The sequence below is a fragment of the Macaca thibetana genome, chromosome 1 (genome assembly GCF_024542745.1).
Source record: "Macaca thibetana thibetana isolate TM-01 chromosome 1, ASM2454274v1, whole genome shotgun sequence".
Taxonomy (NCBI): Eukaryota; Metazoa; Chordata; class Mammalia; order Primates; family Cercopithecidae; genus Macaca; species Macaca thibetana.
Window position 1 is genome coordinate 135,491,058 of NC_065578.1, and position 16,791 is coordinate 135,507,848.

The 16,791-nt window shown below is 36.9% G+C and overlaps 2 protein-coding genes and 1 pseudogene across 4 annotated transcripts in view; 1 reads left to right on the top strand and 2 right to left on the bottom strand.

Annotated features, from left to right (window-relative positions):
• The window catches only part of SNAP47 (synaptosome associated protein 47), a 779,054-nt gene that overhangs the window by 243,706 nt on the left and 518,557 nt on the right, over positions 1 to 16,791 (bottom strand). The window lies entirely within an intron of this gene.
• ZNF678 (zinc finger protein 678) overlaps positions 1 to 16,791 on the bottom strand; it is a 102,037-nt gene that overhangs the window by 74,149 nt on the left and 11,097 nt on the right. The window lies entirely within an intron of this gene.
• LOC126951385 (BCL2/adenovirus E1B 19 kDa protein-interacting protein 3-like) overlaps positions 1 to 16,791 on the top strand; it is a 28,142-nt pseudogene that overhangs the window by 7,879 nt on the left and 3,472 nt on the right.

The window sequence follows — 16,791 nt, forward strand, 5'->3', positions numbered from 1 at the left end:
CACAGATTAGGCACCCAGACCTGCACCACTAGCATTCTGGCCCTAAGCCAACACCACCTCCAGCACAATGGCACACACACTCTGCAACAGGGGTTCCCGCCACTCATAACCCCCTGCTGTATTGCCTTCACCACTCCAGTGAATGCCTGTAGCAGGGCAAGCACTCCAGCACCCACTAGCACTCTGCTGCAGCTGCTGCACCTCACCCACCACCATATACACAGTGCAGTGGATTCCAAACCTCCAGGAGCCAGAAAACAAACGAGGTTCAAAACAAGTCTCCCAGAGAGCACAAAGTCCAAGATTTGGGAACTGAGTGCTGGCCCCCAAAATCTTCCAGAAACAAAAACAGTTGGCTGAAAACACATTTTACCACAATCAAAGTCTCAAGGCAATCAAATACAATAAAAGAAAAATGCACATCCAAAGGTCAGTTACCTCAAAGATTGAAGGTAAATAAACCAACAAAGATGAGAAAGAATCAGTGCAAGAATGCTGAATGCCCAAAAAGCTCGAGTGCTTTCTTTCCTCCAAACGACTGTGTCACCTCTCCAGGAAGGGTTCTGAACCAAGCTGAGATTGCTGAAATGACGGAAATAGGATTTAGAATATGGATGCAAATGAAGATCATCTGAGCTATGGGCATACATTGAAACCTAATGCCAGAAAGCTAAAAATCATGACAAAACAATGCAGGAGCTGACAGACAAAATAGCCAGTATATAAAAGAACATAACTGATGTGATAGAACTAAAAAACCCATTCCAAGAATTTTGTAATGGAATGAAAAGTATTAACAGCAGAATACACCACATGGAGAAAAGAATCTCAGTGCTTAAAGACTGACTTTCTAAAATAAGACAATCAGACAAGAATAGTGAAAAAAAAAAGAGTTAAAAGGAACAAATAAAACATCCAAGAAATATGTTATGTAAAGAGAATGAATCTGATTCTCATTGGTGTCCTTGAAGGAAATGGGGAGAATGGAAGCAAGTTGGAAAACATATTTCAGTTTGTCATCCATGAGAAGTTTCCCAACCTAGCTAGAGAGGCCAACATTCAAATTCAAAAAATGCAGAAAGCATCAGTAAAACACATCAAAACAAAATCATCTTCAAGACACGTAATCATCAGATTCTCTGAGGTTGAAATAAAAGTAAAAAGGTTAAAGACAGCTGGATAGAAAGGTCAGGTAACCTACAAAGGGAAGCCCATCAGACTAAAAGTGGACCTCTCAACAGAAACCTTAAAAGCTGGAAGAGATTGGGTACCAATATTTGACATTCTTAAAGAAAAGAAATTCGAACCCAGAATGTCATATTTGGCCAAACTAAGATTCATAAGCAAAAAAGAAATAAGAAGATCCCTTTAAGACAAGCAAATGCTGAGGTAATTTATTACCACCAGATCTGCCTTACAAAAACTCCTGAAAAAAGTGCTTAATATGCAGAGAAAAGACTGTTACCAGCCACTACAAAAACACACTGAAGTACACAGACCAATGACACTATAAAGCAACCACATAAACAAGTCTGCAAAATAAACAGCTACCATCATGATGGCATGATCAAAACCATACATTTTAATACTAACCTTAAATGGAAATGGACTAAATGCCCCAATAAAAAGACACAGAATGGCAAGATGGATAAAGAACCAAGACCTACTGGTATTCTGTCTTCAAGAGACCCATTTCATGTACAATGACACATATACGCTAAAAATAAAGGGATGGAGGAAAATCTACCAAGCAAATAAAAAACAGAAAAAAAAGCAAGATTGCAATCCTAGTTTCTGACAAAACAGATTTTAAACCAACAAAGATCAAAAAAGAAAAATAAGGGCATTACATAACAGTAAAAGATTCAATTCAATAAGAATATATAACTATCCTAAATATACATGCACTCAGCACAGAAGCACGCAGATTCATAAAGCAAGTTCTTAGAGACCTTTAAAGAAATTTAGACTCCCACACGTAATAGTAGGGGGCTTTAATACCCCACTGACAATATTAGATCATTGGGACAGAAAATGAACAAAGATATCCAGGACTTGAACTCAGTACTGGATCACATGGACCTGATAGATAGATATCCACAGAACTGTACACTCAAAACCAACAAAATACATATTCTTCTCCTAGCCACATGGCACATACTGTAAAATCAATCACATAATCAGAAGAAAGATACACCTTAGGAAATGCAAAACAACCAAAATCGTAACAATCTTTCAGACCACGGCACAATCAAACTAAAAATCAAGACTAAGAAATTCACTCAAAACCACATAATTACATGGAAATTTAATAATCTGCTTCTGAATGACTTTTGGACAAATAATAAAATTAAGGTGGAAATCAGGAAGTTCTTTGAAACTAACAAGAATACAGATACAACATACCAGAATTTCTAAGATACAGCTAAGGCAGTGCTAAGATGGAAAATTATAACACTAAATGCCAACATCAAAAAGTTAGAAAGATCTCAAATTAACAACCTAACATCACAACTAAAATGACTAGAGAACCAAGTGCAAATCCCAAAGCCAGCAGAAGGCAAGAAATAACCAAAATCAGAGCTGAACTGAAGAAATCTGAGACATGAAAAACAATTCAAAAGATCAGCAAATCCTGGAGGCGTTTTCTTTTTAATTAATAAAACAGACCATGAGCTAGCCTAATAAAGTAAAAAAGAGAGAAGATTCAAATAAATACAATAGGAACTGACAACGGGGATATTACCACTGATGCCACAGAAATACAACCAACCATTAGAAAATATTATGTATGCCTCTATACACATAAACTAGAAAATCTAGGGGAAATGGATAAATTCCTGGACACATACACCCTCCCCAGACTGAACTAGGAATAAATTCAAACCCTGAACAGACAAATAGTGAGCTCTGAAATTAAGTAATATCTTCCCAACCAAAAAGCAGCACAGGACAAGACAAATTAACAGCTGAATTCTACCAGATGTACAAAGAACAGCTGGTTCAATTCCTGCTGAAACTCTTCCTAAAAACTTGAGAAGGGACTGCTCCCTAACACATTCTCTAAAGCCAGCATCATCCTGATACCAAAACCTGGTAGAAGCAGACAAAAGAAGAAAACTTCAGGCTGATATTTTTGATGAACATCAATGCAAAAACCTCAACCTCAACAAAATACTGGCAAACTGAATCCAGCAGCACATCAAAAAGCTTACCCACCATGATCAAGTAGGCTTTATCCCCAGGAGGCAAATTTAGTTCAACATATGGAAATCAATAAATGTGATCTATCACATAAACAGAACTATAGACAAAAACAACATGATTATCTCAACAGATGCAGAAAAGGCCTTCAATAAAATTCAACAATCCTTCATGATTAAAACTCTCAATAAACTAGATATTGAAAGAACATACCTCAAAATAATAAGAGCCAAATACAACAAACCCACAGCCAATATCATACTGAATGGCCAAAAGCTTGAAGGATTCCCCTTGAAAACTGACACAAGACAAGGATGACTTCTCTCACCCCTCCTATTCAACATAGTAATGGAAGTCCTGGCCAGGGCAATCAGGCAAGAGAAAAAAACAATGGGCATGCAAATAGGAAGACAGGAAGTCAAACTATACCCGTTTGTAGATGACATGATCTTACACTTAACAAATCCCATAGTATCACCCCAAAATCTCCTTATGCTGACAAACAACTTCAGTAAAGTCTCAGGATACAAAATAAACGTGTGAATATAACTAACACTGCCATATACCAACAACAGCCAAGCCGAGAGCCAAATAAAGAACACAATCCCACTCACAACTGCCACAAAAAAGAATAACATTCCTAGAAATACAGCTAACTAGGAAGGTGAAAGATCTCTACAAGGAGAACTATAAAATGCTGCTCAAAAAATTTGACAACACAAACAAATGGAAAAACATTCCATGCTTAAGATAGAAAAAAATCAATATTGTAAAAATGGCCATACTGCCCAAAAACAATTTATAGATTCAATGCTATTTCTATTAAACTACCAATGAGATGCTTCACAGAACTACAGAAAACTATTTCAAAATTCATACAGACCCAAAAAATAGCCTGAATAGCCAAGGCAATCCCATGCAAAAAGAATAAAGCTGGAGGCATCATGCTACCCAACTTCAAGCTATACTACAGGGCTACAATAACCAAAACAGCATAGTATTGGAACAGACACATATAACAATGGAACAGAAAACTTAGAAATAAGGCTGCACACCTACAACTATACAACTACTTGATCTTTAACAAACCTGATAAAAATAAGCAATGGGTGCCACTGCACTCCAGTCTGGGCAACAGAGTGACACTACATCATAAACAACAATGATAACAACAACAAAAACCCCACAAGCAATGGGGAAAAGATTCCCTATTTAATAAATGTTACTGAAATAATTGGCTAGCCATTTGCAGAAGATTGAAATTGGACCCTTTCCTTACATCGTACACAAAAAACTAACTTAAGATGGATAGAACACTTAAATGTAAAACCCGAAACTATAAAAACCCCAGAAGAAGACAACCTAGGCAGTATCATTCAGGACATGGAAATGGGCCAAGAGTTCAAGACAAAGATGCCAAAAGTAATTTCAACAAAAGCAAAATTGGCAAATGGGATTTAATTAAACTAAAGAGCTTCTACTACACAGAAAAGAAAAATATCAATAGAGGAACAGACAACCTACAGAATGGGAGAAAACTGTTGCAAACTATGCACCTGGAAAAGATCTAATATCCAGCATCTATAAGGAACTTAACAAATTTACGAGAAAAAAAACCCAAAACACAACTCCATTAAAAAGTAGGCAAAGGAAATGAACAGACACTTTTCAAAAGAAAACATCCATTCAACCAAAAATCATATTTCAAAATGCTCAACATTCTCTAATGGTGTTCATTAGAGAAATGCAAATGAAAACCACAATGAGATACCATCTCACACCAGTCAGAATGGCTAGTATCAAAAAGTCAAAAAGTAACAAATGCTGGCAAGGTTGCAGAGAAAAAGACCCTTATACACTGTTAGTGGGAGTGTAAATTAGTTCAGCTATTGTGGAAGACAGTGTGGTGATTCCTCAAAGAACTAAAAACAGAAATACCATTTGACCCAGCTATCTCATTACTGGGTATATACCCAAAGGAATATAAATCATTCTATTATAAAGACAAATGCATGTGTATGTTCACTGCAGCACTATTCACAATTGCAAAGACATGGAATCAACCTAAATGCCCATCAATAATAGCCTGAATAAAGAAAGTGTGGTACATATACACCATGAAATCCTAGGCAGCCATAAAAAAGAATGAGATCATGCCCTTTGCAGGAAACTGATTGAGGTGAAGGCCATTATCCTTAGCAAAATAACACAGGAACAGAAAAACAAATACTGCATATTCTCACTTGTAAGTGGGAGCTAAATGACGAGAACACATGGACACATAGAAAGGAACAAAAGACACTGGGACTTATTTGAGGGTAGAGGTGGGAGGAGGGAGAGAATCAGAAAAAGTAACTAATGAATACTAGGCTTAATACCTGGATGATGAATCTGTACAACAAGCTCCCGTGACACAAGCTTACCTATGTAACAAACCTGCACATGTACCCCTGAACTTAAAAGTTAAAAATAAAAAATAAAAATAAAAAGCAGTACCGAGTGCTAACATTTGTATTAAGAATATGGTTTACTGGGAAAAAAAGAGATATTTACTAAAACTGTGGACCATCTGTGTGAGTCAAAAACCCTTATATATGTTAGGTATAATGTAAAGAGCAATGCTAAAACAGCTGCATTTTAAGATAAACTGTTTAATTTTTTAAATTCATACTTTTATTGACAAGCACACATTATGCATGACCTGAAATCATATCATGTATAAATTAGTGTATGCATTATGAGCTCAATCTGTCAATGGGCTTTCATTCATAAGTGTTGCTGCTCTCTTCCCAACATAATAATAGTGCTACTTTCATTATTTGAGGAGAGTACTGTTTGTACATGGAATTAAAAACAGACAGTGATACACTTGTGGGGTCCTAAGAAAAATATTATTAAAAGGTGGCATTTTCAGCCCTGAGAATTACATTAATGCACCACCCCCACTCTGTGTCTCCTTCGATGAAATTCTCTCTACTGACAATAAATAACTATGTCTGTGAGTTGGACTGTTTCCACTCTCTGATTGCCTTCTGGTTGCCACACCTGGGTAGTGCAGAGTCACAAGAAACCCCATGCCACGTGGCAGAATGCACACTGTTCCCACCTCACCACACTCTACTCTCTCCATCCAGCACTAGCTGCAGCCAGGCTGTCTCACAGTCCAGAATGCCAGCCAGCGATCAAGCTTTCTGAAGTGCCTTGGCTGGGGCCCATAGATAAGGACCGCCAGGCAGTGCTCCAGAAGCCAGCAGATGCCATCAATCAATTTCCCACCTGCCAGACACTGAGAATCTCCAGACACCAGAGATGTCCTCTGTTGCCAGAGCTGAACTCTCACATGAAGACTCCAGAAGGCCCTGCAATGTAGGCATGCTTCAATCATTGCCTCTCTGTGGCCACAAGGACACAGGCTCTTCCCATGGCTAGTGAGTTGTCCAGCACACTTGGGGCTCTGGAAAGGCCCCTTTACAACTATAGGCCTTAGCTGAGCTCTCCATTTACATAAGGCCAGGCAGTGCACATTATGGGAGACACCCCTGGGTACTGGGATAAGGATGGCACTTGGCATGTGAGCTAGGATTGGGTGCCCACTGCTCTACCCCAGCGAGGCAGTGGCCAGCTAGCCTCTGTCCCCTTACCGACCTCCTTTGCTACAACTGCATTTCTGGCAGGCAGCGGATCAGGGAAGCATCTGCAGTTTTGGACCATGCAGAGAACCACTACTGGACAAGCATTTCCAATCTGACAACAGAATAGTACAGCACTGCTGAGGTGAAGTTGGCAACGAACTTTGAGACCATAAAGGCAGCCAACACTTCCAAGTCATCACAACCTGCCTCTCCCATAGATTTATTGTAGACCAACTCAACCATCTCCATGTCAGCAAGAAATGGTCCTCACTCTAAGACATCACTCTTGGATTTAGATCATTGGGCTGCTTTGGTATGGAACTGAAAAGCTTTAATTTCTATAAAAACATAAGGTTTTGGACCACAGCTTTATTAAAACAAACAAACATGAGCAGAGTTGTCTACATATGGAATATCTGGGATAAACTCCTACTTGAAAGTATAATCACTGTTTTTTTGTTTGTTTCTCCTTTTTTTTTTTTTTTAAGACGGAGTCTCGCTCTGCTGCCCAGTCTGGAGTGCAGTGGCGCGATCTTGGCTCACTGCAAGCTCCACCTCCCGGGTTCATGCCATTCTCCTGCCTCAGCCTGCTGAGTAGCTGGGACTACAGGTACCTGCCACCATGCCCATCTAATTTTTTGTATTTTTAGTAGGGACGGGGTTTCACTGTGTTAGCCAGGATGGTCTCAATCTCCTGACCTCGTGATCCACCTGCCTAGGCCTCCCAAAGTGCTGGGATTACAGGCGTGAGCCACCGCACCCGGCTTTTTGTTTCTTTAGTCTGATAGGACAATATCAGAAATTTCCTTGGTCACAGAGGATATAAAACATAGTTTGAACAAAAGCAGCAATAAAGCTACAAACTATTATTCAGTGTATTTGCTTAAGTATGATAGCTGATTGGGGCTTTATCATGTAACATTAGTTTGCTTAGTTTTCATTAACTCTGTTGAACTTGAATTGTGAATACATCTATGGCTAATTCATATTGTAATTAAACTGCAAATTGACATAAACTGTACATAAAAAGCTGCACATTGTCATCCAAAATAATACTTAGGTAAAACCAAGAATACAATAAACCGATGTCAAGGAACCTACCCTAAAATAAAAATACAGTTAACATGGAATTGCAAAACTAGAATGAGAGAAACATTTACCCATAAAATCTTGTTTGGAACATCGATATAACACTAGAAAAGAATTTTTCTAAATAACTACAATGTTCATCTGTGAGTGTGCATCTATGAAAACCAGGCATTCTGAATCATTGCCCTGTGGTGTATGGCAGTACAATTTTACAGAAAATGCACTACAACAATTAATAAAATTCTCTAATGAGAGAATTTTAATAAGTATTTACACTACAAATAACTATTTATATTACTAATATATTGATGCTATTATTTTACAAAACAAATAACCTGTAATAGTCTTTAAAAGGAAATAAGAGTCTCACATTTCTAAATTTAAAAAATACAAATTTTGTGAAATATGGTTAAGAGTAACTGATAAAATAAAAATTTGGGCATAAACTATATTATAGTTTGGACATATGTTGAAAAAAGTGGATGAAAATCTTAATGAGCCCTTTTGTCTGCACTAAACTTAATCTTACAGGTGAATATTATAATATATAGTATACCTACTAGCTATCTATTTTATACACAATGTATAAATTCTACCACGTTGTTCTTAATGTTTGAACCTAAAATAACACACAAACATACAAGAGAACAAAATAAGGCAGAAATGCATGGAGACAGTGACATTATCAAGATGATGGAATAGGAGTTCCCTACTTTATTTTATTTTATTTTTTAAAATTTTTATTTTTTATTATACTTTAAGTTCTAGGGTACATGTGCACAATGTGCAGGTTTGTTACATATGTATACGTGTGCCATGTTGGTGTGATGCACCCATTAACTCGTCATTTACATTAGGTATATCTCCTAATGCTATCCCTCCCCCCTGCCCCCACCTCACGACAGGCCCCAGTGTGTGATGTTCCCCTTCCCGTGTCCAAGTGTTCTCATTGTTCAATTCCCACCTATGAGTGAGAACATGCGGTGTTTGGTTTTCTGTTCTTGCGATAGTTTGCTGAGAATGATGGTTTCCAGCTGTATCCATGTCCCTACAAAGGATACAAACTCATCCTTTTTATGGCTATATAGTATTCCATGGTGCATATGTGCCACATTTTCTTAATCCAGTCTGCCATTGATGGATATTTGGGTTGGGTTCCAAGTCTTTGCTATTGTGAATAGTGCCACAATAAACGTAAGTGTGCATGTGTCTTTATAGCAGCATGATTTATAATCCTTTGGGTATATACCCAGTAATGGGATGGCTGGGTCAAATGGGATTTCTAGTTCTAGATCCTTGAGGAATTACCACACTGTCTTCCACAATGGTTGAACTAGTTTACAGTTCCACCAACAGTGTAAAAGTGTTCCTATTTCTCCACATCCTCTCCAGTACCTGTTACCTGACTTTTTAATGACCGCCATTCTAACTGGTGTGAGATGGTATCTCATCATGGTTTTGATTTGCATTTCTCTGATGGCTAGTGATGATGAGCATTTTTTCATGTATCTGTTGGCTGCATAAATGTCTTCTTTTCAGAAGTGTCTGTTCATATCCTTTGCCCACTTTTTGATGGGTTTTTTTTTTTCTTGTAAATTTGTTTGAGTTCTTTGTAGCTTCTGGATATTAGCCCTTTGTCAGATGAGTAGATTGCAAAAATTTTCTCCCATTCTGTAGGCTGCCTGTTCACTCTGATGGTAGTTTCTTTTGCTGTGCAGAAGTTCTTTCATTTAATTAGATCCCATTTGTCAATTTTGGCTTTTGTTGCCATTGATTTTCATGTTTTAGTCATGAAGTCCTTGCCCATGCCTATGTCCTGAATAGTACTGCCTAGATTTTCTTCTAGGGTTTTTACAGTTTTAGGTCTAACACTTAAGTTTCTAATCCATCTTGAATTAATTTTTGTATAAGGTGTAAGGAAGGCATCCAGTTTCAGCTTTCTACTTATGGCTAGCCAACTTCCCCAGCACCATTTATTAAATAGGGAATCCTTTCCCCATTTCTTGTTTTTGTCAGGTTTGTCAAAGATCAGATGGTTGTAGATGTGTGGTATTATTTCTGAGTGCTCTGTTCTGTTCCATTGGTCTATATCTCTATTTTGGTACCAGTACCATGCTGTTTTGGTTACTGCAGCCTTGTAGTATAGTTTGAAGTCAGCTAGCATGATGCCTCCAGCTTTGTTCTTTTGGCTTAGGATTGTTTTGGCAATGCAGGCTCTTTTTTGGTTCCATGTGAACTTTAAAGTAGTTTTTTTCCAATTCTGTGAAGAAAGTCATTGGTAGTTTGATGGGGATGGCATTGAATCTATAAATTATGTTGGGCAGTATGGCCATTTTCACGATATTGATTCTTCCTATCCATGAGCATGGAAAGTTCTTCCATTTGTTTGTGTCCTCTTTTATTTCACTGAGCAGTGGTTTGTAGTTCTCCTTGAAGAAGTCCTTCACATCCCTTGTAAGTTGGATTCTTAGGTATTTTATTCTCTTTGAAGCAATTGTGAATGGAAGTTCACTCATGATTTGGTTCTCTGTTTGTCTGTTATTGGTGTATAAGAATGCTAGTGACTTTTGCACATTGATTTTGTATCCTGAGACTTTGCTGAAGTTGCTTATCAGCTTAAGGAGATTTTGGGCTGAGACAATGGGGTTTTCTAAATATACAATCATGTCATCTGCAAACAGGGACAATTTGACTTCCTCTTTTCCTAACTGAGTACCCTTTATTTATTTTTCTTGCCTGATTGCCCTGGCCAGAACTTCCAACACTATGTTGAACAGGAGTGGTGAGAGAGGGCATCCCTGTCTTGTGCCAGTTTTCAAGGGGAATGCTGGAGTTCCCTACTTTTATATTCCCCTGCAGCAAAAACAAAAACAAACAAAAAAAAAACTAGTCAGCCATCCATCAACTAAAGTAACTTTATGAGAAAGCCAGGCACAATGGCTCATGACACTAATCTCCTCCATTCAGGAGCCTGAGGCAGGAGGACTGCTTCAGGCCAGGAGTTCAAGAACAGCCTGGGCAATATACTGAGCTTTGGGATACAGGGCATTAGGAAACTGTGCTAAAACCCAAAATAAAGAAGAGTCACTTTGAGAAGACAGGCCCTTTGATTAATAAAGTGTCATATTATCCAAAGCAGTCTGTAAGTTAACTCAAATCTCTATCACAATTCCTGTGCACTTTTCATAGTAATAGAAAATGGAAGCCTACAATGTATATAGAACTACAAGAAATAATGAATGGCCAAACCAATCATGAGGAATAAAAAAGCTGGGGACATCATACTTGTGACCTACACAAAACAGTTCAAAAGTCACTGCTTGTAGATAACCTGGGGAAACCCTGCTAGGTACTCAGTGGGAGCTACACTCATCCATGTATCTGGTATTAGGCCCACCATATAGCAGAAACCTGCCCTAGTGCCTGCTCCACAGAAAGTCCTGAAGACAATCCAGTCTGCCCAAAAACATGACAGGACTCACAACCACATGTGCTCCTGGTAACAAGCCCACTAAAGGTAAAACCCACTCCAGACCTGGCAGCAACCTTGTAACCCAGCTACAACCCTTTTTACTGCAAGCCCAGAAAAGATCTCACCTGTCTTGAGACCCAAAAGACGAAGATCTTTACCTACTGAAAACAGTTTATAAAAATGAGAAGAGGTGTTTGCTCCTTCAAATGCACAAACACCAATGCAAGTCTATATTATGCCCATTCTAATGGTTCTGTTTGAACATAGAACTGGAAGTCCTACATAGAATAATGAAGCAAGAAAACACAGAAGATCCAAATTGAAAAGATGAAAAAAAGTCACTGCAGATGGCATAATCTTATATATGTAAAACCATAAATAGTACACCAAGAAATAGCTTAAACTAATAAATGCACTCAGTAAAGAAGCAGAAAATATAATTAACATACAAATATCAGTTTTGTTTATATAGAGTAGCAACAAACCAGTAAAAAAAAAAAAAATCTCATTTACAATAGCAACAAAATAATAAATTTCTTAGCAACAAATTTAACCAATGTGAAAGATCTTTAAACAAAAAAATAAGATATTGATGAAAGAAATTAAAGAAGATACGAATAAATGTAAATATATGATTGTTTATGGATTGAAAGAATAAATATCATCTAAGTGCCATATTATCCGAAGCAATCTGTAGATTAATTCAAATTGCTATCAAAATTCTTGTGCCACTTTTTAGAGTAACAGAAAATAAAGTCTACAATGTATATAAAACCTATAAGAAACATTAAATGGCCAAAGCAATCATGAGGAATAAAACCAAATCTGGGGACATTATACTTCATTATTTAAAACTACATTTCAAAGCTACAGTATAAATAATAGAATGGTATGTTTATAGGAACCAACACAAAAATCAATGGAACAGAATACAGAGCCCAGAAGTAAATTTATGCATCTAAAGTTAAATCTTTGACAAGGGCACTACGAATACACAATGCAGAAAGTATAGCATCTTCAATACTTGGTGCTGGGAAAACTGGATACTCACATGCACAATAATAAAATTAAATCATATTTCTTGTACCGTACACAAAAATTAACTCAAAATAAAGACTTAAATTTAATACATAAATCCTTAAAAAAATCATTTAAAAAGCATATGAAAAGCCTCCATGATACTGACTTGGCAATGATTTTTCAAATATGATATCAAAAGTATGGCAACAAAACCAAACATAAAGTTGTACTGTATCAAACTAAACATATTCTGCACAGCAAAAAATAAGAACCTTAAAGATAGGATAAGATATTTGCAAACCATGTATGATGAGAGGTTAGTATTCAAAATATAGCAGAAACTCACACAAATCATAAGCGAAACCGTAATAATAATACCCAAATTATTATTTGAGTACCAATAATAATACCCAAAAGTTTTTTCTTTTTTTTTTGAAATGAAGTCTCGCTCTGTCACCCAGGCTGGAGTGCCATGGCGCAGTCTTGGCTCACTGCAACCTCTGCCTCTTGGGTTCAAGCAATTCTCCTGCCTCAGCCTCCTCAGCTGGGATTACAGGCCACCACGCCAGGCTAAAGACTGAATATTTTTTAAACAAACATATTAAAATGGCCAACAGGTGTGTAGAAAGATGCTAAACATTACCATCTGTCAGAAAATTGCAAATCAAAATCATAATGCAATAGCATTTTACAGCAGTCAGAATGGCTAATAAAAAGAAGAAATACAACAAGTGTTAACAAGGATGTGACAAAATATTTCTGCACATTCTTAATGCGTTGGAAACTGGAAGAATCATTATGAAAACTAGCATGGAGATTATTTTTAAAAACTAGAACTATCTTACAATCCAGCAATTCCACTTCTGTATATAAACAAAATAAAATCAGTATCACAAAGAAATATCTGCACCCCTGTATTCAATGCAGCATTATTGACAACTGTCAAGGATTAAAAAAAAAAAAAGACTCATCTGCAGATGCTGAATGGATAAAGAAAATGTGGTATAAATGGACAACCAAATATTATTCTCCCATAAAAAAGAATGAAATTCTACTATTTCAACATGACCTGAAGACATTATGCTAAGCAAAATAAGCCAGGCACAGAAAGACAAACACTGTATGTTCTCACTTAAATGGAGAATCTAAAAAGGTTGAACTCAAAAAGCAGAGAGTTACAATGGTAATGAGCAGCTCTGGAGGTAGAAAAAATGATAAGATGCTCAAAGAGTACAAACTTTCAGTTATAAGATAAATAAGTTTTGGGGATCTAATGTATAGCTTTAAAATGTAGTTAATGACAGCGTTTTGTATGCTTAAAATTTGCTACAACAGTAGGAGACCTCAAGTGCTGTCACTCCAAAAAAAACATAACCATGTTAAGTGACATAATTTTCATCAACTTAATTGTATTAAACATTTCACAATATATATAACTATCAAATTATTACAATATACACAATATATAATCATGCAATTTTTATTGATCAAAAAATTAATGTTATGCACACACATATATACACATATGTGTGTATATGCACATACATAAAACATACACATACATATCAATGACATGTTATGTATACACATGTGTATGCATATAAAAACACATACAGTGATATAATCCTAGTAAGCTTCAAACTAAACAAGAAAAATTATAAAATAATAACTACTTAAAAATCAGGAAAAATATGGGAATTTAACACACGCTCAGCAATGTTCTAAGTTCCTCAATGGCACAGTACATTTTTTAAATGTAGAAAGTAGATACATTAAACCATATTACAGTTAAGGAATTAGAGCACAGAGCATTTACAAGATATGCCTCAGTACATACTAAAAAACTTAAAATTTTGCAGTAAGATAACATTAGATTTTATTATATGGGGCAGATGCTTAGTGTTCTGATAAAATTATTGAGTATAAATTTCTGTAGAATCACATCTGAAGCCTTCATAGGATATGAAATTATAAAGCAGAAAACATACAACATCTGGGTGTGGTGTTTCTGGGATTTCTAAACCAAATCCCAGTATCTCCACTACTCTTACACATTTTAGACAAGATTCAAAATGGAAATTAGAAAATGTTTAACACAGAGCTCCTTAAAAATCACAGATAGCCCCATGTCCTGAAAAGCAATAAAAGAGCAAGCAGCCACGTCCTCCAGTCCCTTGTAAGCCACGAAAAGGACTTTGATTTTCTTTGTAAGCTAGAAGGAGGATTGTGGAAGAGGAAGTCCAGTCCTTATAGAATTGAAGAGCATGGGACAGAAGATGTCTGTCTCTATATGAGAGCAAGAGAAAAAAAACAGGGCTTCTTAGAAACTATTTCCACTGCAGCGTAGCTTCACAAGCCACATTTTAAGATCTGACTTTCTCCTTGACCTTTGGACATCTCATCTATGTCATCTGCTTTATTCACTCCCACCTACTTGGATGTTTGGCTACTGTCTCCAGTCTCCTCACACTCCGGGGCTTTTTTTTCTCCATACAGGCGATCAGGTTTGGCTTAGAGAACAGCCAAGAACTCTTTCATCAGAAAAAGTAGTATGACTTCTGCTGGGATTTTCCAATTACTAACTTAGTACTGTGTTCAGTGGAAAAAACAGAACATTATAAAAGAGTCTAAAAATTTAATATGAAATACTGTTTCCTCACAGAAACTTTATGATATTTAAAAACTTTTCTAATTGTGGGTCCTTAGCTCCACTACCCAGTGCTGCTGAATCAAAACTTGGTGGTGGTTGGCTGGGCATGGTGGCTCACACCTCTAATCCCAGCACTTTGAGAGGCCAAGGCAGCAAATCACGTAAGCCCAGGAGTTTGAGAGCAGCCTGGGCAACATGGAGAGATCCAGTCGCCTAAGGAAAAAAACAAGTGGTGGTAATGGGAGGTGGTAATGTGATTATAAGACGTGGGAAACAATATTTTATGCCTCTAAATTTCTGGAGTTACCACTAATCTAAAATAAAGGACAGATCAGCTGAAGAAAGAAAAAGGTTTATGTCAAGATGAAGTATCTTCGAGATTTTATTTTCTATACCAACAAATCCCTAAGTTTTTCTTGAAAACAGTGATCTGAAATTTATTCATGCAAAGCAGAGACTCCTCAAAACATATACGAAAGCAAAAAAAAAGGCCAGGCATGGTGGCTCACGCCTGTAATCCCAGCACTTTGGGAGGCTGAGGTAGGTAGATCACAAGGTCAAGAGATCGAGACCATCCTGGCCAACATGGTGAAACCTTGTCTCTGCTAAAACTACAAAAAAATTAGCTGGGTGTGGTGGCACTTGCCTATAGTCCCAGCTACTCGGGAAGCTGAGGCAGGAGGATCACTTGAATCTGGGAGGTGTAGGTTGCAGTGAGCCAAGATCATGCCACTGTGCTTCAGCCTGGCCATAGAGCAAGATTTCGTCTCAAAAAACAAAAGAAAAAAAAAAAAGAAACTCATAGGGTATACTAGAAATTGTGTACTGAAGTTATCCTCACCAAGACAGGCCAGGTAGAAGCCTGTAGATGTTTGAAAACTACAGAATAGAAATGTTCTATTATAACATAGAATAGAAAACCATTTTTATAGTTTTCTAACATCACAAATTCTGCTGAGCATAGTCAAGCAATTTCCACTTCTCCAGAGAGAATTCTATGATTGAACCCCTGAATGTCAAGAGTCTCTGAAAAAAAAAACCAAAAAAACAAAATAAAACCAAAAAACACTACACACTTATTAAGCGGCCATGGGCATAATTCTTAATTTGGTTTAAGGTAAAATGAGAGTAAAGAGAACCAGTTCTGACTGACTCACTGGAATTATCCAATAAGATAATTTTTTAACTCAGAAATATTTTCAAAGGTTTTCACTAACTTTGAGGAAAAAATGCATAAGATCCATAAATCCAGTATATATACAATACCTTTCTAGATGACAAAATACAAAATTATGGGTACCCACACAGGCATTGCACAATTTTGAGTACTATATTTACACTGTATGGACTAAGTTGTGTATATTTCTCAAATGGAAAAGTTGTGGTGAGTTAAAAGATACTTCTCACATTTTAATGTGTACAACAAATAACTGGAAACTTCAGATTTTGACTCAGGAGATCTGGGGTGAAGCCTGAGTTTCTGAATTTCTAAGAAGCTCACCGATGAGGCCAATAATTCTAGCCCAATGAGAATATTCTGTCAAACATCCAGTAAGTGTCAGAGCCTGGGTTCATCCCAGTTTTTCTGACCAGTAAACAAAGATGAGAGCCTTCATTTTCCAAAGTAAGGTATATGCAAAGAGAATAAAAAGAAGAGATCTGAGCTTGCTTACAGAATAAATGTGATGATTTAAACAAATTAGCCAGTAAATTTACAACAGGTA